The sequence below is a fragment of the Ailuropoda melanoleuca genome, chromosome 18 (assembly GCF_002007445.2).
Source record: "Ailuropoda melanoleuca isolate Jingjing chromosome 18, ASM200744v2, whole genome shotgun sequence".
Lineage (NCBI taxonomy): Eukaryota > Metazoa > Chordata > Mammalia > Carnivora > Ursidae > Ailuropoda > Ailuropoda melanoleuca.
Genome location: NC_048235.1, coordinates 19914739 through 19938774, shown reverse-complemented (window position 1 = coordinate 19938774; position 24036 = coordinate 19914739). Strand labels below are relative to the sequence as shown.

General features: G+C 39.1%; 1 long non-coding RNA gene across 11 annotated transcripts in view; it reads right to left on the bottom strand.

The window, feature by feature from the left end:
• Positions 1 to 24036, bottom strand: part of LOC105241731 — a 246563-nt gene that overhangs the window by 105773 nt on the left and 116754 nt on the right. For all 11 annotated transcript variants that reach the window (XR_004621896.1, XR_004621897.1, XR_004621898.1 and 8 more), the window contains one exon: positions 4030 to 4090. This is a non-coding gene — a long non-coding RNA (uncharacterized LOC105241731). The remainder of the gene's footprint in view (positions 1 to 4029; positions 4091 to 24036) is intronic.

The following is a 24036-nucleotide window of genomic DNA, read 5'->3' as shown; positions in this document are numbered from 1 at the left end:
CCCAGAAACAGAGAAGCTGGCAACTCCTGTAAACAGCTTGCCTGACGCCAAGCATCCTGCTTCTTCCCTCATTGACATGATTCCCTTCTTGAGAACCCGTATACTTTGCAACAGAAGCCCTGCTCAGAACCCACACTTTGTCCCTCAGAACTTATAACTGTGGAAAGCCTCTGTCTCAGAGACAATAGGGAGACTGAGGGACCATGCCTATTTCTGTCCTGGCTTGACTTTCTGAGTCTTCTTTTTGCTTAATGACACCCAATTCCTACCTCTACATTGTGACATTGTGAAGAAATCAAAAAAGGACTTCCATCCATGACAAAGCAAAATTGAAACTATACATCAAAATCCACTCGAAATGCCTACGTGGAATAAAGGCATAATCAGAGAAAACTCTCAAGGCAAAAAACAACACAACTCGAATAAACAAAACTTCAGAAATCAGGGCTGCAACTAGGTTCAGAATTCCGAAGACCCAATTGGGGAGGCTAGCTTCTATTGAAAATGAGATACAATTAGTCCACCTAAACACTCACAGACAGAACAGGCAGAATTAGGAAAAAGAGGATATGAGGGACGTGGGGAGGACCTCCTTGGCTTGAAAGACATGAAATTTAAAATCAGACATGGCAATAGAAGTCGTCTTGAGAAAAACCATGGACAAGGTTTTGCCTGCTACTTCCTTCCTCAAGCCCGATACCAGAAATATGTCTTTTTCTGAACCAGCCTAACACAGCCATGTAAGCTGACAACAATTTGTCATATGACAAATGGTTTCTTCTTGTTCTTTTTTTTTTTTTGGCAGTGGAGTACACAGAGAACTAGCAGCACCGACAGCCTGTCTTCCCAATCTGGGAGCCTGGCTCCCCATGTTGGATATTAAGGTTTCTTCCCTTAGCTTGGATGTACCTATTAGGGAAGACATTCATTGGTGGTTACTCCTTTTGAACCAACATGACTGGGCCCCAAACCAACTTGGGGTGCTTTTTTAATGGAAAAATAGGAAGTCTAGCTGGGTCTGAGAATCCCATGGAAATAAGCAGGAGGCGTAATGCTTATGACCAGGATCTAAACTTCTTACCACTTCCCTTTACTTCCATCATCAAAAACTATAGTTTGCTTCTCACTGTCTAGTTTCTCCCAAGGGTGTTATATTAGAAAAATCCCCTAACTTTTTATGGGAGCGACTGCTTTTATATATTTTTTAATTACAGGAATATTTAGCAATATCCAAAAACAAAATTTGCTGTTTAACAAATGCTGACAAATACTACTGTTACCTCTGTTATCTGAAACACTAAATAATAATAATAATCAGGGAGGGGATGGAAGGATGGGGTAACCAGGTGATGGACATTAAGAAGTGCACATGATATAATGAGCACTGGGTGTTATATAAGACTGATGGATCATTGACCTCTACCTCTGAAACTAATAATACATTATATGTTAATTAATTGAATTTAAATAAAAAAATTAAAAAAATAATAGCAACAGGATTAATGATTTCTATCTACCCTCCTCTCTGGGGATAAGGAGGAATTATCTGGAATTAGTGGGAACTAATCAAAGTTGATGTCACTGCATCACAGAGGGCAAAGTCAGAGACACACACACCAGAAGGAGAGGGTTGGGGAAACATTGCCACCAACCCCTTCACCCTCCTTGTGTCTATATTTAACTCACTTCTGAGAGGGTTGACTTTGCAAGATACAAAAAGGGACTGAGGTCATGGAAATTCTTCCCCATGTAAGTGAGGGAAAGTTTTCTAAAGAAAGGAGCAGGAAACATTGGATGAGGGGCTTAAAAAAAAAAAAGAGAGAGAGAGAGAATAAATAAACAAACAAAAAGCAGAATCAGACCCATAAATACAGAAAACTAACTGGTCGTTGCTGGAGGGGATGGAAGTGGGGGAGCCAAATAGGTGAAGGGGAGAGGGAAGTACAGACTTCTAGTTATGGAATGAATAAGTCAGGGGAAGAAAACGTACAGCACAGGGAATAGAGTCAATGATAATGTAACAGCCTGTGGTGACAGGTGGTAGCTACAGCGGCAACATAACATATAGACTCGTCCAATCACTGTGTTGTGCCCCTGAAACCGATGTAGCATGTGTGTCAACTATACTCACATAAAACATTTATAAAATTAAAAATAAGTAAAAAATAAAAGAGGTGTCTGAGTGGATAAGAAGAGTGGCGGCTGTAAAGACTGTCCCTCTAAATGCCCATGTTCAATGCCTGCTAATATGCTTGCCTGGATTTCAGGGATTAGAAAGCTAATGAAAAAAAAAATCTATTTTCGAGATACCCTCATTGCAAAGGTCTTGGAAGTAATTAATCTCTGTCAGCCTCATGAACTGAGTTCTGTGGAGTACAGAGAAGATGTGAGACTTCTATTAAGCTAGAGAGACACGATCTTCATTGGAGCCACTTGATGCTTCGGTCGACCCTTGCCTGCTTTGGTTGTTCGCTGATCACGGCACAGGTGGTATTGTTTTGAGACTGGGACCTGCTGATCCGTGGCGGAGGCAGCATCCCTCTTTGTTCCTTTCTACCTTTTGAAAGATGTCAGCGTCATGAGCAGCCTTGGGAGAGAGCAATAGTCCGACTCTGGAATGAAGAGTAGGCATGCTTACTGTCCCATATCATAAAGCTGTCCTGTTGTGAGAGGCCCACATTGCAAGAAACTGAGGGTGACCACCAGTCAACTGCCAACAGGAAAAGGTTTCATGGCTCAAAAAATGACACAGGCTTGTGTTCTGTCAGCCATAAGTGAGTGAGCTTGAAGTGGTTCCTTCCCTAGTTGAGCCGTGAGATGAAAGCAACCCCAGGCAAAACCTTGATTACAGCCTAGTAGGAGGCCCTGAGATTGAGGACCCCACTAAGCTGTGTATGGATTCCAGACCTACAGATGCTCCGAAGTAGTCCATGTTGCTGCTTTAAGCTTTCAAATCGAGGGATGATTTACTTTACAGCAACAGATAATTAAAACACTCCTTACCTGAGCTTCAGGCCCTGGGAGATAGATGGCAACCAGAAGACAGAAGAATCCTGGATCTCTGAGTCATTGTGTAGAGATAAGTTGTCTGACCAGCAATACCTGTTCATATTTATTATGACTAAGAACGTAATTGCTTAAGTCACTGACATTTTGGATGGATAAACAGAGCAGCTGGAATTACTAACCTTAATAATACAGTCTGCTTTCTCTTCATTGTTTTGTTATCTTCTTGGTATATTCCTGACAGAATAGTGTGCTGTGCCAATTTCTCCCCACTTTCTCAAAATAATTAATTTGAATCTTTTCAATTTTTTATCCTCCATTGATTCAAAAGTTACACATTCCACTTCCATTTTTTTTTTTCTAGTCTTTACCCTTATTTTTTAGCGTACGTATGTAACAGGTCATTCAATAAGTGGAATTCGTAAGTTGTAATCAGAAGGTAACTTTGTATTTGTCTCCTGCTACTCATTAAAAATGGTTTCACTGAGGGACGCCTGGGTGGCTCAGTCCATTAAGCGTCTGCCTTCAGCTCAAGGTCATGATCTCAGGGTCTTATGATCAGTCCCACATCAGGCTCCTTGCTCAGCAGGGAGCCTGATTCTCCCTCTGCCTGCCCCTCCCCCTGCTTGTGCTCGCGTGCTCTCTCTCTGACAAATAAATAAATAAAATCCTTAAAAAAATGGATTCACTGAGGCAAGTTCACCCCTGCACCTAGGTAAAAATGAAGGCAATCCATGACTTCTCTGATAATTCTTTGGTAATATGATGCCTAACAGTTACTTTAACTTAAAACAAACAAAAATAAATAAGAGAGGAGGCCTGGTATGTGTACTATCACCCAGTTCTCCGACGATTCTAATCCACCCAGAGATTGGGAACCACACAAAACATAGTCTTGTGTTAGAAATTAGAACTTTCGGCGCAAGGTATTAATTGCCGTAATAATCATCATTTGAAGAGAAGACTCCTCCCTCTCCCCACTGAGATGGGCTGCCCTCTGCTAGACAAGGAGTATGTACTCACCCTCTCTTCAGAAGCCTTGTCCATCCCTTTGTCCCTTTCTTCTTGACAGTTTCTGATCCATCTGATATCAAAGCAAGCAGAGGGAAGATTGAAAAGAAAGCAGAAATGTTCTTGTTTGACCGCCATGCTTAAAAAATTCTGACACGGACACTTTACCGACAAAATATTAGTCAGTACTGTTATCTTCCACCTGAGGACAGTTAGAACTTTAGAATGTTGTACCTCTCATACATGTTATTGTCTAGTATTTCAGTTTCTTTGTGTTGGTAACCTTACCAAACTGGTTGTTGTCATCATCATTTTATATAGTTAAGGTTTATTTATTGAGGTTTACCCACATATTTCCCAGTTGTTTTGTATTATTATTTGCATTTTATCACACTTTGGAAGGCTTCCTCATGTCCCTTTCCAACATCACTCCCTGCTCTTTCCTCCTAAATTCTAATATGAGAGATCGCTTTTGCCTATTCCTCCACTCGTGAAAGATATTTCCACTGGCTATGGACTTTTAGATTGTCACTATTTTCTCTCCAACTCCTTTTAAAAAATTTATTTATTTATTTATTTATTTATTTGAGAGTGAGGGCGAGAGAGCCAAGCAAGCAAGCATGGGGGGGGAGGGGCAGAGGCAGAGAGAGAAGCAGGCTCCCGGCTGAGCAGGGAGCCCAATGTAGGACTCAATCCCAGGACCCTGGGATCATGACCTGAGTCAAACGCAGCCGCTTAACTGACTGAGCCACCCAGGCACCCTTCTCTCCATCTCTTGAAGACCTAGTAGACATTGTAATCTGTGCCTATCCAGTATCCATTTTTGCATTTTTTCTCCTAAGAGAATACTCAAGCCAAATGCCAGCTAAATATCTCCACCCCCAGGGGTACCTGGGTGGCTTAGTCAGTTGAGTGACCAACTCTTGGTCACGGGGCCTGAAATTGAGCCCCAGGTGGATCCCCAAGTCAAGCCCCAGTGGAGCTCATCCTCTCTTATCAGGGAGTCTGCTTGAGAGGCTCTCCTTCTCCCTCTGCCCCTTCCCCTACTTGTGTTCTCTCTCTCTCTCTCAAATAAATAAATCTTTAAAATAGATAAATAAATAAATAAATAAATAAGTAACTCCACCCCCAGACTTCATTGCTGCGAGGGTTGGTCATTAGCATGCGTCTTGCTAATCTGATGTAAGTGAAACTCTGCTGGTCGTTTCTTCCAGAGGTTTTATTTTCATGACAAAAAAAGGCAGTCATTGCTGATAAAATTCTTCACTTATTCCTCCTGCCTTTGATGTGTATGTGCCTTTGGTAGCTATAGCAGCCGTCTTGTGACTTTGAAATTATAAGCATGAGGACCAATAGAATTTGAGATGCCGACTCTGACGTTGTCGAACCATCTAAACATTGCCAGCCACCACCCGCCTGATTTTATATTAAAAAATCTTTTATTTTACGCAATGTATTTCTTTGTCCCTTGGCACTGGCTCTCTCTCTCTGTTCTTCTCTGCCTAGCACGCTCCTTGTCATTCATTCTGGAAGCCAAGTCCCACTTCAAAATGTCTTCCTTTTGTAAATATTTCCTTGACTCCTTCAGGCATAATGATTCCTTTTTTCCCTCTGTGTTCTCGCAACAATTTATCCGTGTTTGTATGAACACTTGCCACACTTTACTGTAACTCATTCTTTGTGTCTGCCACTTTTAACAGACTGCTCTTCAAGAATAGTTGTCATACTTTCTTTATACTTTAACACAAAATATACGCTTAACAATTGCTTATTTAGTGAATTAATCTATGTCTGGTGGGCCTGGCAGCAATGTCCAATTACAAATAGTATTATTCAGATTTTTTTCCCTCTGGCTTTCTTTTTCTGAGTATGTTTTGTTTAATGGCCCTTAGTGACAAATGAACACAGAGCTCCTACAGTTACTTTGCAGTACAAATAATTCCTCCAGAAATTTCCCCAGGGATCACTGGAAGAGTTGTTGAGTACACTCTTAATGAGCTTTCTGTTCCTGGAATACGACATAGAATGTTATGTTAATAACACTTTGGTTTAATTCTATTCTCTCCTCAAAATGCTGAGAGTGTAGATATAAAGTTTCCTATAAGAGAAGAAATACTATTTTAACATCTGTTAGGCTCAAAGAATGATCTTCATTATTCAGTGCAGAATTGGAGAATAAAAACCAAGATAATGTTAAAGAAGATTGTCTAGGAGCAAAGTGATTTTTACCATTTCAAAATGATTTCACTATTTTACCATTGAGGTTAACCAGGCTGTAGAATATTTTTCTTTTTATTCTTTTTATGGATTTCAATGAGCTTCTTAACTAGGATTTATTTCTATATTTGTTGATTTTACTTTCTTTTCTAGGACACTGCTTATGGTTTGAGAACCTCTTCATGTTTATAAACAAGCGAGCCAGACTCTGGTGATCAGAGAACTTACTATGAAAACACAAAGGCCTCTTACTTGTAAGGGAATCATAACCAAAGGGGATGGTAAAACAGATGAGGAAGCAATCCAGTTAGAATAAAATAATTTAAACCCTGGCAGAGTAAAGCTGTATTTGGAAAATGATACCTTGATACTACCAGACTGGAGTAAATTAAAGCTATCATGATTTCAGACTGGGCATAAAATATTTCTGTTTTCTCGAGAGAAATGTTTGAGAGATTGCTAAATTCTCCTTGAGTTGTCATTCTGACATAGTATATATTAAAACTACAAATCCTTTAACTACATGATATATTTGATTTACTAGTTGTTCATATTTATTGCTTTTCATCTTCTACCACCAAAAAATATTTCCATTTTTCTATACAAATATTTTCCCCAGTATCTCATTTCTTCCTTCATCGATTCTAAGTGTTCGTCTTTGTTTCTATGCTTTAATTAAGGGCGGGGCAGGAAAGCCTTCCAGTCTCTATTTAGTTTTCATACAAGTAGAAAATTCTACATGAGATGTTGCAAACTGAAATCCCTCCAGGAGATTTGCAGGTGATATAAATGAGAGAGTGGCCCAATCAAGTATATATCCTTGAGGAGTGGGTTTGTGGGGACTCTTGAGTCCAAAGAACACAAACCTCGTCTAAAGTGGGTAGCTGCTATTTCACTAATTTTTAGTGGATTATGTGATTTTTTTTCCCACATAGGTTATGCATTCAGATATTTCTGTGAAATCTCCAACTTTAAAAAAATGCTGCTATCTAGACCTCAAACATCCATAACTGTTAACATCACAAAGAGAAATGATGGAAGAATAATATATCACTGCCAATAGAGCAGTCCAGTGAAAAATAAAAGTAAATAAATAAATATACCGAATGTGAACACAATGTAACTTTTAAATCCAACTCCCAATTTACAAGGATGCAGAGAACACAGGAACTCGTTAAACTACACCACGGGGATACAGTCAGCACAATCCAGCCCGAAGAGAACTATAGGTCCAACAACACCGTTGCTTCAACAAACAATTGCAAAGAAAGAGGAAAAAAAAGAGAGAGATGGAGTGGGAATGTATAGACTAAAAGTGATTTAAAGGTTAAATTAATCAATTGCAGTGTGTGAACCTATATAGATCCCAATTTTTAAAAATTACAACATTTATGAGCTAGTGACCAGATATTTGATATCAAGGAATTATTGCTGTTTTTTTTTTAATATGATGAAGTTAATGTGGTTATGTTAAAAAATCATTCCTATCTTAAGCAAGATATATAAACATTTTTATGGATGAAATTTTGGAAACATATTTACATTTAGAAAAACAGAATAAGAGGCAAAGAAGCCCTGTCTACAAGCCACGTTTGGCTGGTAAGCTGCCAACTTGCAACTCCTCACGTGTAAGAATATACGACACTAATTTGCAGCTCTTATTTCTCATCGCCATCGAAAACTAGAATACATTAAGTAACGCTTAAGAGATGTAAACATATATAGACCACATTTCTCACTTGGAGATATGAGGTATGTAGATTAAACCTTAAAGAACAACACAATATCACCTCCCTCTCATCTACTGTTTATATTATACTCTATAAATGTATCTTTAATTGCTGGACTGTTTGGTTATTTCCCCAGATTTTTATTTTTTTTAATTTTTTTTAAAGATTTTATTTATTTATTCGACAGAGATAGAGACAGCCAGCGAGAGAGGGAACACAAGCAGGGGGAGTGGGAGAGGAAGAAGCAGGCTCACAGTGGAGGAGCCTGATGTGGGGCTCGATCCCATAACACCGGGATCACGCCCTGAGCCGAAGGCAGACGCTCAACCGCTGTGCCACCCAGGAGCCCCTATTTCCCCAGATTTTTAGTCTTATAACAATTAATAGAATGCTCCTGAGTAAGACCCAAATTAAGTTGGTAAACAGCTGATGGGTCACTTCTGTTGTGATGTGTTTTGCCGAACCAGCCATCCCCAGGTCTGCCAGCCAGAGGATATGACATGTGACATATTCAGAATATTAATGCCATTAGACAACTCAGAGCAAAATGAGACTATGTGAGGAATGATCTCACCTCCTCCAGGGTCCCTGGGGAAAACATACCATTAATGCATTAGAATCATGGAATTCTGTCTAATTTCCTAATTCTGCTCGTGAAAATTAAACATAAGAGATTCCAGAGATGTCACTGCTGCACACCTCCCTGAGCCCCCGTCTATGAAGAGTGGCTGTCCACACAGCTACTGGAACATTGGTAGTGCTCCGTAAAGGCTGGTTCCTCTCGCCTCCACCCTGCCCATTGCTTAATGATGGCCCTCTAATGGGTAAGCTGAATTATCTAACACAGTTCTTCTCAGCCTGATGTTGAGGGGATTAAGTGTAGGAGGAGAGGATACATACAGAACTCACTTGCGGGGAGTTCTCAGTAATTACACCCTCTCCCTGTAGGTGAATCAGAATCCTGAGATGTGGGATGGATGCATGAAATGATAATTTTAAAAAACCTTCCCAACTGATCCTAACATTAGTCCTCTTTCTGGTGATGCGCCTGGTCTTGGCCTCCTGCAAGGCCCCTCCCCTGCATCCCCTGTGCGTAACCATTACTCTAACAAAAGAGATCTCAGAATTAGTGAGAGAATTTGAAAGGATGCTGCTATTCTGGTCTAACCCATCATCTACCACAGGACATATCAGTCTTTAGATTTCTTAAGCATGTAAAATTTAAAAGTAAATATTAAATCACAAGAAACATATTCTTGGGGTCTCTGTTAAACAGCAATTCTATTTTGTACCATAAATCTTATTTAAAAAAAAAAAGAATTACCTTTATGCTTAAGAAAAGTTTGCTGGCACAAGGCCTACTGGGCTACATAATCGTTTTGAGAGAGATATGCACCCACGCTGGGGTTGAGAAATGAGTAGGGCCAAGATGATTTCTTTTTTGTTATAAAAATACATTTTTTTAAGTCCCAGCGCAGTTTATTTATTGTACAGAGGGTTTTTAAAAATGAGAAAACTAAGCTAAGGGGATTACTTTTGAAATACTAGTGACTTCTATTGTGCTCTTTGTTAAAAGAAAAGCCTACTTACAAATAAAAATTCCTTTGGAGATCATGGATTTATACAAAGTACAAATCTTAGCTTAAACTGCAGATTCTAGAGGGATGCAATTTCTTATTTTTCCTCTAATTCATCCAGTTTCTGTCGTATGTACCTGTACCCATTGTGCGAGCTGGCAGTGTGGGGTCTCCACTCCCTTTCTCTAGAGTTCTAAGGTCTGAGAGACCTTGGCATCCAAGTCGGCAATGAGAGGACTTGATCCTGGCTGTTCGTACATGTGGGCAGCCAATCCCATGACAGGCATCACATCTGGCTCCTGGTGTGCAGTCTCCTCTCTTTCATGTCAGAGAGGTCCTTGCTGTCCTCTACTCAGCAAGGGATTTATAGGCTATGTCTGCACCATGCTGAGTGACATAATTGTCTGTGCACTGAGCTGAAGGCCTCTTCCAATCCCTCATCATGCTCCATGCGGGGGACAACTCTGCTGCTTCCAAGCCATGCTGGGTCATGTGAACTTCTGTGACTGTCTCAGGTTCATCTGACTAAATATACTCCACCAATCTTGGCCTTGGCAATCTTCCTCTATAGGACTCCACCAAGGAAGCTGGGCAAGGCTTACTCTTCTGTGTGTACTAGAAAAGTAGCTTTCCTCTGTTATAGAGCTTGGTCTTGTATGAGCTGTTTCTTTCTCTTCTGTCTTCTCTTCCTCCTCCATCTTTTTTTTTTTTTTGAAAGTCAACTTTATTGTGATATAATTTATGTACAATAAAATGTACTATAAGTAAATCAGTTGAATGAGTTTTGATGAATGTCTGTACCAATATAATCGTCACCATAATCAAGGTATAGAACATTTTCATCACCCTTCCTTATGTCCTTTTTTTAAAAGATTTATTTATTTATTTTAGAAGGAGAGAGGGAGAGAGAGAGAGAGATTCCGGAGAGGAAGGGAGAGTCTTAACCAGACTCCGTGCTCAGCATGGAGCCCAGTGCAGGGCTGCATCTCATGTCCCTTAGATCATGACCCCAGCTGAAACCATGGGTCAGTTGCTTAACCAACTGTGCCACCCAGGCACCCCCTCTCATGCCCTTTGTAATCAACATCTCCAATCCCAGAACCAGGCAACCACAGATCTGCTTTTCATTGCTACAGATGAACCTCAAGTACTCTAGAATTTAATATAAAGGGAATCATGCAATACGTAATCTTTTGTCTTTCCCTTCCTTCACACTCATAATGATTTTGAAATTTCCATATGCTGTTTAGGGTAACAATGTCTAGTTCCCTTTCATGGCTAGTGGTATTCTTTTATTTGAATATATCATAGTTTGTTTCTATCCATCTGATAATGGATATTTGTATTGTTTTCAGTTCGGGGGTATTACTATTGTAGAATACTTGTACAAGTATTGTTTGGATATAAGTTTTAATATATCTTGGTTAAATACGTAGGTGTGGATTTGCTAGGTTGAATGATAAGAGTTTGATTAACTTTACAGGAAAATGCCAATTTGTTTTACAAAGTGGATTGTATCATTTTACATTTCCACCAGCAATGTCTGAGAATTCTAGCTTCCTCACATCCTTGCCAACACTTGTATTATTAGTTGTTCTTTTTTTTTTCCATTTTAGCTATTCTAATGGATCTGTAATGGTTCATCATTTTATTAATTTTCCTGATGAAAAATGATAATGAAAATCCCTGCATATGCTTATTAACCATATGTGCATTTTTCTTTGTAAAGTGTTCTAATCTTTTGCCAGTTTTATAAATGGATTTTTCTTCTTATTGAGTTATAAGTTCTTTATATATTGTAGATACAAGTATGAAATACATGTCAGATATGTGTATTCCAAGTATTCAGATACATGTATTTCAAATAGTTCTTCCCATTTGTACGTTGCCTTTCCATTTTATTAACGGTGTCTTTCAAAGAGCAAAAGTTTATTTTCATAAGGTTTATTGTTTTCTCTCTCTTATGGTTTGTGTTTTATCTAAGAAATAATTACCTACTGCAAAGTTATAAAGATTTCCTTCTCCTTCTTTCTAGAATTTGTGTAATATTAGTTTTTACAGTATATCATACGTATGCCTATATTGACTTAATGTTGAGGTATGATATGAAAGTTAAGGTCAAGGTTCACAGTTTTTCCATATGAATATCTAGTTGTGTCAGCATCACTTATTGAAAAGACTACAATTTTTCCATTGAATTATCTTGGATCTTTCCAAGATATATTTTATTATTGCCCAAAGAGTATACCTCTTGATTTTTAAAAATTTATATTAAACCCTAAAATATTTTTTTCTTTTAAGTCATTTGCATTTTCAAGTAAATTTTAAAATCCATTTATTAATTTATATGTTACAGATTACTGTGATTTTAATTGGGATTTCATTGAATCTATAAATATATTTGGGGAGAACTGACATTTAAACAATATTGAGTCTTCCCATTAAATTGGCGTATCTCTGTCTACCTTCTTTAATTCTCTCAGCAATATTTTACAGTTTTCTGGGCAGAGATCTTACCCGTATTTTGTGAAATTTATCTCCAAATATTTCATGTTTCATATTGATATAGATTTCCTGTGAATATAATCTATGGTGTATTCCATGAAAAACAGTGACGGGTTCCTTGCAAACATGTAAGCTGTGAGCTACATTACTATATTTCTTTTCTGGAGAGCCACATTACACATTAGAGTGTTAAATGCCCTGAGAAGTCTTATAAAAAAGGCTTTTCTTTACTTTTGGTTAACTAGGTGTTTCCCAAAGGAATTTGACTATGGCATCTTGCTGCTTAATTCCCATTACTGTCAAGATGATGGTTAGGCCCACCCTTGCCTGCTCCTGTGGGTGGGACGGTGTAGCTCCCATGGCAGTCTCAGCCTTGGGTGAGGGGACATGAGAACACTGGGCTCTTGGTCAGTAGCAGAAAGCGAGACAGGAGGCAGTAGAACTTGTTCTGCTGGTTGATTGTTTAACACTCATTTTTGCCTGGGATCTTGTTTTGCTCTTCTAGTCGCTCCATCCTTGAGAGGTATGGGTCAATTACTTGTCAGTAAAAATAAATCCTAATGATTTCGATAACTGGAACTGTTAATGCCTGATAACACAAAGTTGAGGAGAGTCTCATAAGGGCATTAGAAACAACCTAAAGCCTTACCTCCTGACCTTCTAATGCATAAAGGAAATGGAGCCTGGAAACACGCTTTGAGCTAAATGAAGAATAGATGGAAATGCTTATCTTGCCGAAGTGAGGTCTTAACATTGAGACATATATTAAATGAAATAAAAACAGTTTTTAAGGATTTGAAAAATATGTTAGAAGTGTCAGCATTTATAAACCCAAGGTGACAGTTGAAGATTTAAGTAGAAATCATTTTGACTTCTGCTTATAAGAAGCTTCTCTGTGATATGACAAGGCTATTTTTGGCAAAAATCAATATAGAAAGATAAATAGATGAATTATTTTTCCAAAGCAACACACACACACACATACATACACTTACATATATATGTATATATAAAGAGGGTTAACCTTTACTATATCTACTGGCAGAACAGCATTACCAGTGCAGGGAAGGCACATGCTGCAAGGAAAGATATCCTGAATTCAAGAGAAAAGAGCGAGATTGAGAGAATCTGAGTTATACATGATGCACTGCTCTATCTTCTTTTTTACTCCGGAGTGATTATTACCGTATGCACTGTATATCACTTTTTATGCAGCTAGACCCTTTTATTTTCTTAATTTTATTTATATATTTGACACAGAAAGAGTGACCACAAGCAAGGCAGCAACAGGCAGAGGGAGAGGGGAGCCCAGCAGGACAAGGAGCCCGATGTGGGACTCGATTCCAGGACCCTGGGATCATGCCCTGAGCCGAAGGCAGGTGCTTAACTGACTGAGCCAACCGAACAGACCCTTTCACTTGGCCCCTTGTTCATATGCCACCACTGCCTAAGACTATGCTCATTGTCTTCTCCACAAATAGAATTGAGTTTCAGGAGTAAACCATGTCTTTTTTTTTTTTTTAAATAATATTCTGTCATTCTTAAATTTTTCTGTAAGGCTTTATCTCCTTTGTAATTCCATCAAAACTTAATTACTTAACAGTGTTGGAAGGAATGATAAATGTCTTCGACTACAGACATTTCCCCAGAGGGAGACCACACATGATTTCATTTAAAAATCACATCAACCCTTGGGGCGCCTGGGTGGCTCAGTCCTTCAGCATCTGCCTTTGGCTCAGGGTGTGATCCCGGAGCCCTGGGATCGAGCCCCACATTGGGCTCTCCACTGGAAGCCTGCTTCTTCCTCTCCCATTCCCCCTGCCTGTGTTCCCTCTGTCGCTGGCTGTCTCTCTCTGTCAAATAAATAAATAAAATCTTTAAAGAAAAAAAAAATCATATCAACCCAGAAACGGAGGCATTATGGTATCACTTTTACAACTGAGCACATGAAGATTGAGAAAGATTAAAGATTTTTCCAAAGATTATATAGCTTGTCGGTGGTAGAAATAGGCTTTGAATCTACCTCTGACTGCAAACCTGTGTTCTTGCTACTTGTTTCCTTAGGTGAAGGTGATTTTTTTTTTTTTTTTTGATGGAGGGAGGCAACTTTCATGGAAATGGAGGCTATAACACATATATTCCTGACGTTGTTTTCTTTCTATTTCTGTGTAGCAACCAAAATAAGCATATTGATGGAGACTTAAGGATGGGTCTAGGAAAAAATAGTTGTTAAGTCTTTTCTGGTGAGAAGCAGGGGCAAAGAGCAAAATAGAAGTTTAGCCTTCTTTAAAGCCTTTGGCAAAGAACAGATGTCATGATACCTAAGGGGTTAACAGAGTTGATCTTGTATACCTAATTTAAAACAGCTAAAAGGCATCCTAAGCAACTTTTTTCCTCAAAGAAGGTGTGGCATGGATTTTCTTTTAAGTTTTTTTGCTTATAACTTATAGGGCACTTAAAGAGAGAAAAATATCTCCAGATTTTGTTAACATGTATATTTTAAAAGGGAAATTTATCATGATTTTTTTTCCAGTTTTGGAGAAACATATTTGGTTCCATAAACAACAAATATAAAGTCTCATATAAAATGCATCCGGACCTATGGCTGAGATACATGAGAACTGTTCCCACAAAAATTTCTCCTCCTTTCAGCTTCTGTACAAGATGGCTCTTGCAATTTTTACATCCTGAAAATCTCTTCATATTTCATGGAAGGAAGCAGTGTTGGAAGTTTTTTGAAAATACTCTCCAACGAAGCTTTTGAAAATGAAATAGTTGTTTTGATAGAGCCGGGAGATAGCAATATATCAATTTATGACTTTAAGTCACTCAAGAGCTCTCTACGAGGCACAGTGACCAACTGGTAGACACCATTACACACTCTGGGAGGGACTGAGTGACCTGGGGTAGAACCAGCTCAGAAAACTCCAGGTGTCAGGGAACAGTGGGTAGGTACCTCTTAACTGTAGTCAGAGATACAGGCACGTGGCCAGAAGGGAACTTCGCGAGCCTAAGTGCAAATTTCTTATTTTTCAGATGTGGAACAGAAGCCCAGAGGGATTGAGTGTATTTGACCTTAGGTCACACAATGAGTCAGTGGTCTAACGTTACTTTACTCCCTTTTGTTGATGAATATCCAGCAACTTTGAGAACTGAAGAGAAAAACTGGTTTCCCTTCACCAGTTGAGAGGCAGCAAAAAGTCTTTACAGATGAATAATATTGTCAGTGAACAAAAATAAATTATTCTCATATCCATATGCACATTTCCTTTTAGACAGATAAAACTATGAACCAAGGAAAAAAGAAATGTCTAATAAAGAAAGCACTTCCATAACCGAATGCTATTGTAAAATGACAGACAATATAGAGGAAACTTTCAGACCGGAGTACAACAAAAGTCAACAATAAGCTGTGCTTCTATTGTCTTTCAGTATTAGAAACATAGTACCTCAGTTTTTCAGAATTTGTTTTACAAATTCCATAAAAAAACAGAATAAGCTAGGGGTACCTGGGTGGCTCAGTCGGTTAAGCGTCCAACTCTTGGTTTCCATTCAGGTCATGATCTCAGGGTCATGAGATCGAGCCCCATGCCGGCTTCCCTGCTCAGCCAGAGTCTGCTTAAGACTCTCTCTCCCTCTCCCTCTGCTCCTCTCCCCTGTGCTCTCCTCATTCTCTGTCTCTCTAAAAAAAAAAAAAACAAAAAAACAAAAAAAACCCTTAAAAACATCAACAACAACAAAAAACAGAGTGAATTATTTAAAGAGCACAGCATCATCTTCTGGCAAAATAAGAATGAGGGGAAAACAGAAAACAAAGACAGGTTGCAGGTAGAGAGACAGGCTTTTACTTTTATCCATTGTTGAATACACCCATTTATAATTCTTGTTTCATTAAAGAAAAAGTATAATTCAACATAATTAGAAATAAACACACTTTTTATGATAATAGCAAGATTATTAGATTAGCTTTTTTTTATTCCTTCAAAGCATAAAGTTTTTACAAAGCCTCACTACAAATTTGAAAAACAGCTAATATAGGGTTGAAACAACCACTGGCTTATATTTGCTTTTATCTGTTATTCATATTTGTGTAAGTTAAATATAAGCATTTGTTTATTTACCCATTCCATATTTATACAGAATATATGACATAATCAATACTTTGCTAGATACTAGAAAAACAAGACACAGAATGATCATGGAAACTGGGGTGCTAATAGTAAAAACAGAGAAGTTACCTAGCATTGACAATAAAGTGTGAGTATTATTACATAATCTGCTATGTAATACAACAGACAGAGCTATGAGAGACAGTACACGGAGTGTCAGCCAAATTGGACTTGATTTCATGGGCTCTCAGGTTTCCTGAGAGTTGGCACTTGAGCCTTTAATGATATCGATGATGGTGAATATTGTCGCATTCCAATCTGAGTATTACAATGCTGTGGTATATGTGGGAAGTCCAAATTAACCAGCTTCTCGTTAGCACACTAAGAACCACGTTCCCCTATCTTTTCCAACTAGGACTTTGGCAGTGGTTTTCAGAAGCTGGATCTTTCCTCTAAGCTTTTCACTTGACACTGGCATTGTTTTTAGTTACATACAGTATTTCTAGGACTTACTAGGAACCTTGCTTATGTATAAGAATTAAAATGGTCAAATCTATCAAAGTGCACATAGTAAAGAGAATTAGCAGTAATCATTTAAGGTATAGAGTGAAGCTAGACTTGGCATTATATTAACAATATCTTGGTCTAAAGTACATTCAAACCAACAAATAATGCAAGCTTTATTTAAAATCTACAATTGTATAGACCCTATTTGCTGTGATTCTTTCTAAAAGTCTTCTTTTAATTATACAGACTTTAAGAATTCCAATGCTGTCTAAATTATTCTCTTCATTAACATTTTCTGATAAACTTTGCACCCTTTTTGCTAGAATACGGTAGCTATGGTTTGTCATTTTCAAGTGCTAAATTTCTTAGGTCTGATAATTATTCGCCTTCCATTATTTGGGTATTTATTTTCAAGACACTCTTCTAGCTACTCAGGAGACTACTGCAACTCTAGGTAAAAGTGGCGAAGGTCAAACTTTTATCAGAAAAGTAAATAAATATATGAGAGATAGATAAATAGATTAATCTTTGCTGTGTTTAAATGTTAACCTGCAGGAAAGAGAACAGGAATGTGAATCTGTTCATCTCTCCGTTTACAAACTATTTTTCTCTACAATATTTTCTTACTATACAAGTAAATGAATTAGAGTCTGAAATGCCATGTAAAAACGAATTGAATGTGGTGTGCCTGGGTGATGTAATAAGTTGAGCCACTGACTCTTGGTTTTGGCTCAGAGTTGTGAGATCGAGCCCCATGTGGGGCTCCACGTTCAGCTTGGAGTCTGTTTAAGTTTCTCTTTCCCTCTGCCCCTCACACCCCACCTTGGCTCTTTTCCTCTCAAATAAGTAAATAAATCTTTTAAAAAAAACAAAGACAAATTGAATGAATTTGAGATCAAATTGATATACTTAATTTGTCACTTTTGGATTCCTACCCATTAAAAATGCTACCACATTATCAATTTTAATTATCACTTTGAATTTATTAAGCACCTGTTGTATTGAGAGACTCACTTGACGTATACTAAGAACTCTACCGTTAGTACCTAGTTCTCAAAAAGGACAATCTTCCAGCTGCAGCAACCTCTTAAGTGGACCTGCAGTTTAGATCCCTGATGGCACCTTACAAGATAACTTCAGAAGAGAATAATCTAGAAAGTGATTGGTTCGGGGTTGCTGTGTTTTGTTTCTCAAATGTTAGCACACAGCAGAATCAGCAGGAAGGCTTGTGAAAGTGTGGATTTTTGGACCCCACCCCCACAGTTTTTGATTTTGTGGATCTGGGGTAGGGCCCAGCAATGTGCATTTCTAGCGAGGTCACAGGAGCCACAGAGGCTGGTCTAGACCACCCTGTGACAAGCCTGGTGCTAGGAGATGGGAGTATCCAGCAGGCTTCCTCACTTTCTGTTTTTGTTTGTTTGTTTGTTTTAAGATTTATTTATTTGTTTTAGCCAGTGGGGGAGGGACAGAGGGAGAGGGAAAATCTCAAGCAGAACCGCCCCCCCCAGCTCAGAGCCTGATGTGGGGCTCAATCCCATGACCCCGAGATCATGACCTGAGCCGAAATCAAGAGTCCAATGCTCACTGACTGAACCACTCAGGAGCCCCAAGGCTTCCTTACTTTCTGGTACCTTCATTCCGTCTTCAAAATTTTCCTCATCTCCACCCAGGCTGCTCCCCATCGATACCCACATTGATTCGTACGGGATCCATCTCCTGGGGCAACCGAGAAGCTTCCTTCAGGACCATGTAGGCTTTACTGCCATAGGAGAATTTGCTGCTCAATTTCTTTTTTTTTTTTTTTTAAGATTTTATTTATTTATTTGACAGAGATAGAGACAGCCAGCGAGAGAGGGAACACAAGCAGGGGGAGTGGGAGAGGAAGAAGCAGGCTCACAGCGGGAGGAGCCTGATGTGGGGCTCGAACCCAGAACGCCGGGATCACGCCCTGAGCCGAAGGCAGACGCCCAACCGCTGTGCCACCCAGGCGCCCCTGCTGCTCAATTTCTAACTCCATATGTTTATATTACTCACGTACTTCTTTTCCTAAGGAGAAAAATGACTTCCTGAAGAGACGAATTTTATTGCTTAACAATAAGTGAGCTGGTTAAAACTAAAGTAACCAATTTCTGGAAAGTCAAAAGACGTTCCTAGCACTTGAGCCCGTGACAGCTGCAAAGGCAGTTGCTGGAGTCAGCACTCAATCAGTGGAGGTCTGAAGCAGCTGAGACAGCCTTTTTCGAACACTTAACTGCCTGGGTTTTTCATATAAGTCATTCATTCAACTGCATTAAGATACTCTCAGAACGGCAACACCGTCATTCCGGTTATATCTGTAAACAGGTTCTTCTGGAGAGATGAAATTAAATTTCAACTTCTAACAACATAAAACCAGCACCACCTGATATGTTGCTGTATACAAAATACACGTTTCCATTTTCTTCTTCAAGACCTGGACCATGTGGTGACCGATACTTAAGAGGATGGGGGGACAGCCCTTCTCTACCCTCTCTGCACACAGTCGGATTCCTGAGCGGAAGTGGGTTTATCATTTGGGCTCCTACTAGGCGGGCTCCATACTCACTGCTCTGACATAGCTTCCTGGCGAGGGTGACCATGTAATTAATATCTGTATTGGTTTTCTATTGCTGTTGTGTGTCGCCCCTCCCCGCCCCCATGCCCATTCGTATGTTGAAGCCCTGAATGCTAACATGATGATGGTTTTTGGAGACGGGGGCTTTGGGAGGTAATGAGGTTTAGATGAGATCATGAGGGTGGGGTCCCCATGATGGGATTACTGGTCTTATGAGAGAAAGTCAGAACTTGCTTTCTCCACCAGGGGAGGACACAGCAAACAGGTGCTTGCCTGCAAAGCAGAAGAGGGCTCTCACAAAGATGGAAATCTGCTGCAGCCTTGATCTTGGACTTCCCAGCCTCTAGAACTGTGAGAGATGTCTGTAGTTTAAGACGCCTTGTCCATGGTATTTTTTATACCAGCCTGAGCTAATACACTACCCTGGAAATTTCCTACACACTTAACAAGTAGCTCAAACTTGACACTTCCATAGATCAGAAATACAGGACAAGTGTCATCAGGCTAAAGTCAAACGTGTCATCAGTTTGTATCCCTGTGTGCAGGCTCTGGGGCAGGGACTGCTTCCTTGCTCATTTGGGTTATTGGCAGAATTCAGTTACTTAGGGTCGTTAGTCTGAAGGCCCCCTTTCTTTGTTGGCTGTGAGCTGAGGACTGTTTCCAGATTCTTAGGGCTGTCCAAATTCCTTGGCTCTTTTTTTTTGCCCTCCACCTTCAAAGCCTGCAAAGATGGATCAAGTCCCTCTCATCCTTGGAATCTTTTCTCCTTCTTTTTCTGCCATCTCTCTGACTCATGCAAGAAAGATTCCCCTTTTTAAAGGATTCATTAGTTGGGCCCACCGAGCTAGTCCAGAATAATATCTGTACCTCAAGGTCCATGCTCTTAATCGCATTTGCAAAATCCCTTTGCCACATATGATGACATATTCACAAATTCCAGGAATTAGAGCACAGGCGTCTTTGATGGACATTATTCTGCCTATCACAATGTTCGTACAAGGTCATCTCTGAGAATGAAAGAGAGCATGATTAATCAGCATGCCATTATAACGGGAATAAACTAGGACACACTGTCACCCAATTTATGACATTGAGAGTTAAGGGTCTAAAATAAGACCTAAGTGTGTGTGTGTGGGTGTATGTGTGGGGTGTGTATTTGTATGCTGGAGTGTAATGAGTTGAGCTGTATTATCAGGATATTATCTAATCAATGAAGTTAAAAATAAATAAATAGTGCCTTCTGTGGGCCAGAGGATGAGGAGTGAGGTGTTAAAGAGATGAGTAAACGTAGCTGTGCCTTCAAGAAGCTTCCAGCTAGTTTTCAATAGATGTGTTTAAAAATGTCCACCTTAATTCCCAAACATGCTCTAGGTCCACGTGAGTTAGTAAGGATGGATTGCATTTGATGGCATTTGATTACAGGTGAAGGGCATTGATTGCAGATAAAGAATAAGTTCTCCTGACCATGAAGGTACATGGAAGGTGAATGAGACTCTATCCCCCAACCATTAGGCTGGCAAACCAGGACCATTGGGTATAACTAAAAAGAAGATAAAATGAACGCCCTATTTAGAACAATCCTTTAATTAAGAAGTAGTCTACTGGGGACTCTGCTTTAATTAACCACAGAATACCACATTAACCTTTTCCTGTGTGGTTATAGAGTTGAAGCTCTACTCCCTGGGGTAGAATTTCTTCAAATGCATTCTGCTATCCTTGGGCACACGCAGACTGAAAAGGAAATTAAATATGAAGATACTATTTCCATTAAAAGATAATTATAAAACTCAAATTATGCATGTATTCATACAAGATTGCATAATGATTTAAAATGAGGCAATTGCTTTGCGACATTCATCGGTTCTAGTTAGAAATGCTTGCATATTTTATAAAAGTTAATGTTTTATATTTATTTACATTTGAATCATTATGCTGCAAGAGGAGACTTTTTGGCTTGATAATCTTAATGTTATTAATGTGTCATAATCTTTTTTTTTTACAAGAATGGCTATGATTCTGAGTTACATATGTACTATCTTAACATTCTTGTAATCATCTGGTATATTATGCATTATTTGAAATAGTACTTTTTTCACAAACTGTTCTAAAGTTTCTATTAAACTTTGGTGTTGTTTCTAAACAAATATATTTAGAAATTTTCATGGTTAAGAGGTTTATATAAAATACTTAATAAGAATGTACTTTCACGCTCATCACTAAACAGAAAGCTGAACATTGTGAAGTGCTTTAAGATATTACAATTTTATTTGTTTTATTTCTTTAAAGATTCATTTATATATTTATTTTAGAGAGAGAGAGTGTGTGTGAGCTGGGTTGGGGCAGAGGGAGAGAGAGAGAGAGAGAAACTCAAACAGACTCCCCACTGAGCAGGAACCAAGAGTCTGATATTCGATTGACTGAGCCAGCCAGGCACCGCAAGATATTTATAATTTTAGAAGTTAAAATAGTACTGACTCTATTGTGACTTACTATTTTGAATATATTATTGGTAGAGATGGGAAATTTAATCTCCTCAATTGTGGCACATAAATCACATGAAAGTTAATGGTAAACTTTAAAGAGAATGATGAAACAAAACGATTTCATTACAGGAAACAATGGTGATTAGAAAACAAAGTAAAGTTGTTTTTTTGAGAATGTAAAAACATTGAACATAAACATATAGACCAACTCAGAAAATGACGTGATTGATAACCACAAACGTAAATTTTTACAATAAGCCTGTCATCAAGAGAGGAACACCATGTCGAAACAACTTTCATTTCATAAAGATTAGAAAACACAAATGTTGAATTCTACTATCATTTTCTATTGCATGCACATAATATGTTTTTCAGGTTGTAAAATTTCAGTGAACACATTTTCCATAAAATGCGTATTTACCAAAGTATATGCTAATGTAATGAAAGCAATGATAAAGAAATTAACATTTTTTTCATCTAGTGTTAGGCACCACAAAGAGTAGACTGTATTTGGATGCATTTGGAAGTGGCATAAAATGGGGACTAGGAACTGAATATGTTACAGAAAGCAGTTGAGGGAACATGGATGTGGGGCAGCAGCATGGAAAGGAGATAAATGACACTACCTGGTAATTAGACGTTGGAAAAGTCTCGGTCACCTAGAAATTTTCAGAGCCAGGGTCTGATAGAAAAAGTATTTGAAATAGATTTTCGGTTTTAAAAATTGGAAAATAATAGTCTTTTAGTGTGGCGGAGTGGATGCAAATATAGGTAAGACATGATCTTTGTCCTAATAAGAGAGTGTTATATCATAGCCCAACAAATGTTATCCATGTGTACAAAACGATACAGCATTATGGTAAGGAACGCGTGGATAACTAAGCATGCACAGAAGCATGACCTCACAGAGGTAGGTGGGAATTTAAGGTCTAAACTCTAATTTAAGGACTTCATCAGATGTAGAATAAAGACAGAAATCAGAGAGAAAACAGAGTCAAGCACTGAAGCCCACGGGCACGTGAGGGGGCCTGACAAAGATGGCGACAATCAGATGCACAGCTGGACCCCATTAGAAAGGGCCTTGACAGTCACAGCTTAGGCTTTGGACTTTACTCTGTAGTGATGTCAAAGCATCAAGGGTGTTTTTGTAGGGGACACGGGTGTCAGCAGGTTCTCGATGGAATAGAGAGGGAAGAGATTCGCAGAGAGGGTAACATGCTTGAAGTGCCCTTCCATGGTCCAAATAAGAGCTGGGAAGGGATGGACAGAGGAGAGATGTAGCTGGTAGAAGGAGAGAAAGGCTGGAGGAAAATGGCAGAGACATAATTCGGGGTCTTAACGATGCTAACGGAAATAGGCCCTGTGTGATCAATGGCTCGTTTGGAGACAAGCTGGAAGAGAACTCAAGCCCTGCGTTTGATTTTAGACGTGCTGCATTTGAATTGCCCGTGGGACTTTCCATTAGCTGTATCTTCAGCAGGCAGTTAAATATCTGGATCTTGTGTGAAGAAGCGAGGTCAGATAAGAGAGATTAGGGCCCGTGGAAACTGAACCTCTGAGGATAAGATGAGATTACCCAGGGAGAGCATATCCAGCAAGTGGTGACCTCAAATATTTAAAGGGTGAGTCGGGGAAGGGCTGTGAAAGAAGTTCGCAATGCTAGTGGCTAAGAGGAGAGGCAGGAGAGGGTCATGCATCCTGCTTGTGGTTAATCTTGCAATCCGTGCCCCAGGAGGAGCCCCTTGCACCACCAAAGAGCTGACGTAAGCATCACAGACTCATGCAATCTCTCCCTAATTACACATGATCTCCTTAGTTCTTGGCTGGGGATTAGCATCCACAGGACTGACGGTCATTTTCCTTTTAGGAACGGAGTTGATACAAATGAGAAGAAGCATTGAGATGTGGGTCTCGCATCTATTGTGACATCTCTTCAGTGTTTCAGGTTGCATTTCAGCTATTTCATAACGTCGTCCCCAATACTATTGCTCAAAATTGCAGCCAAAATCCTCCCTATCTATTGGGTTATTTTGGTGTAGCACAGGTAATGAGATGGGTCAGATACTTCACAATTCCTTTTGTTTCAAGCACACATTTCCTCTGGTCCTTGTCAGCACTGGCAGAAATGGTTTAAAAGAGACATTTATAAAAGCTGCGGCATTGGTTCTCCGCTGTTTATCTTTACTGAGCTTACATTATTTACACAAGCAAAACGCTATGCGTGCTATACTTAAATACCCTCTTTTATGTTTCTGTTTTATTGATACCTGAGGCATCCCATATGTATGCTAAATTTGC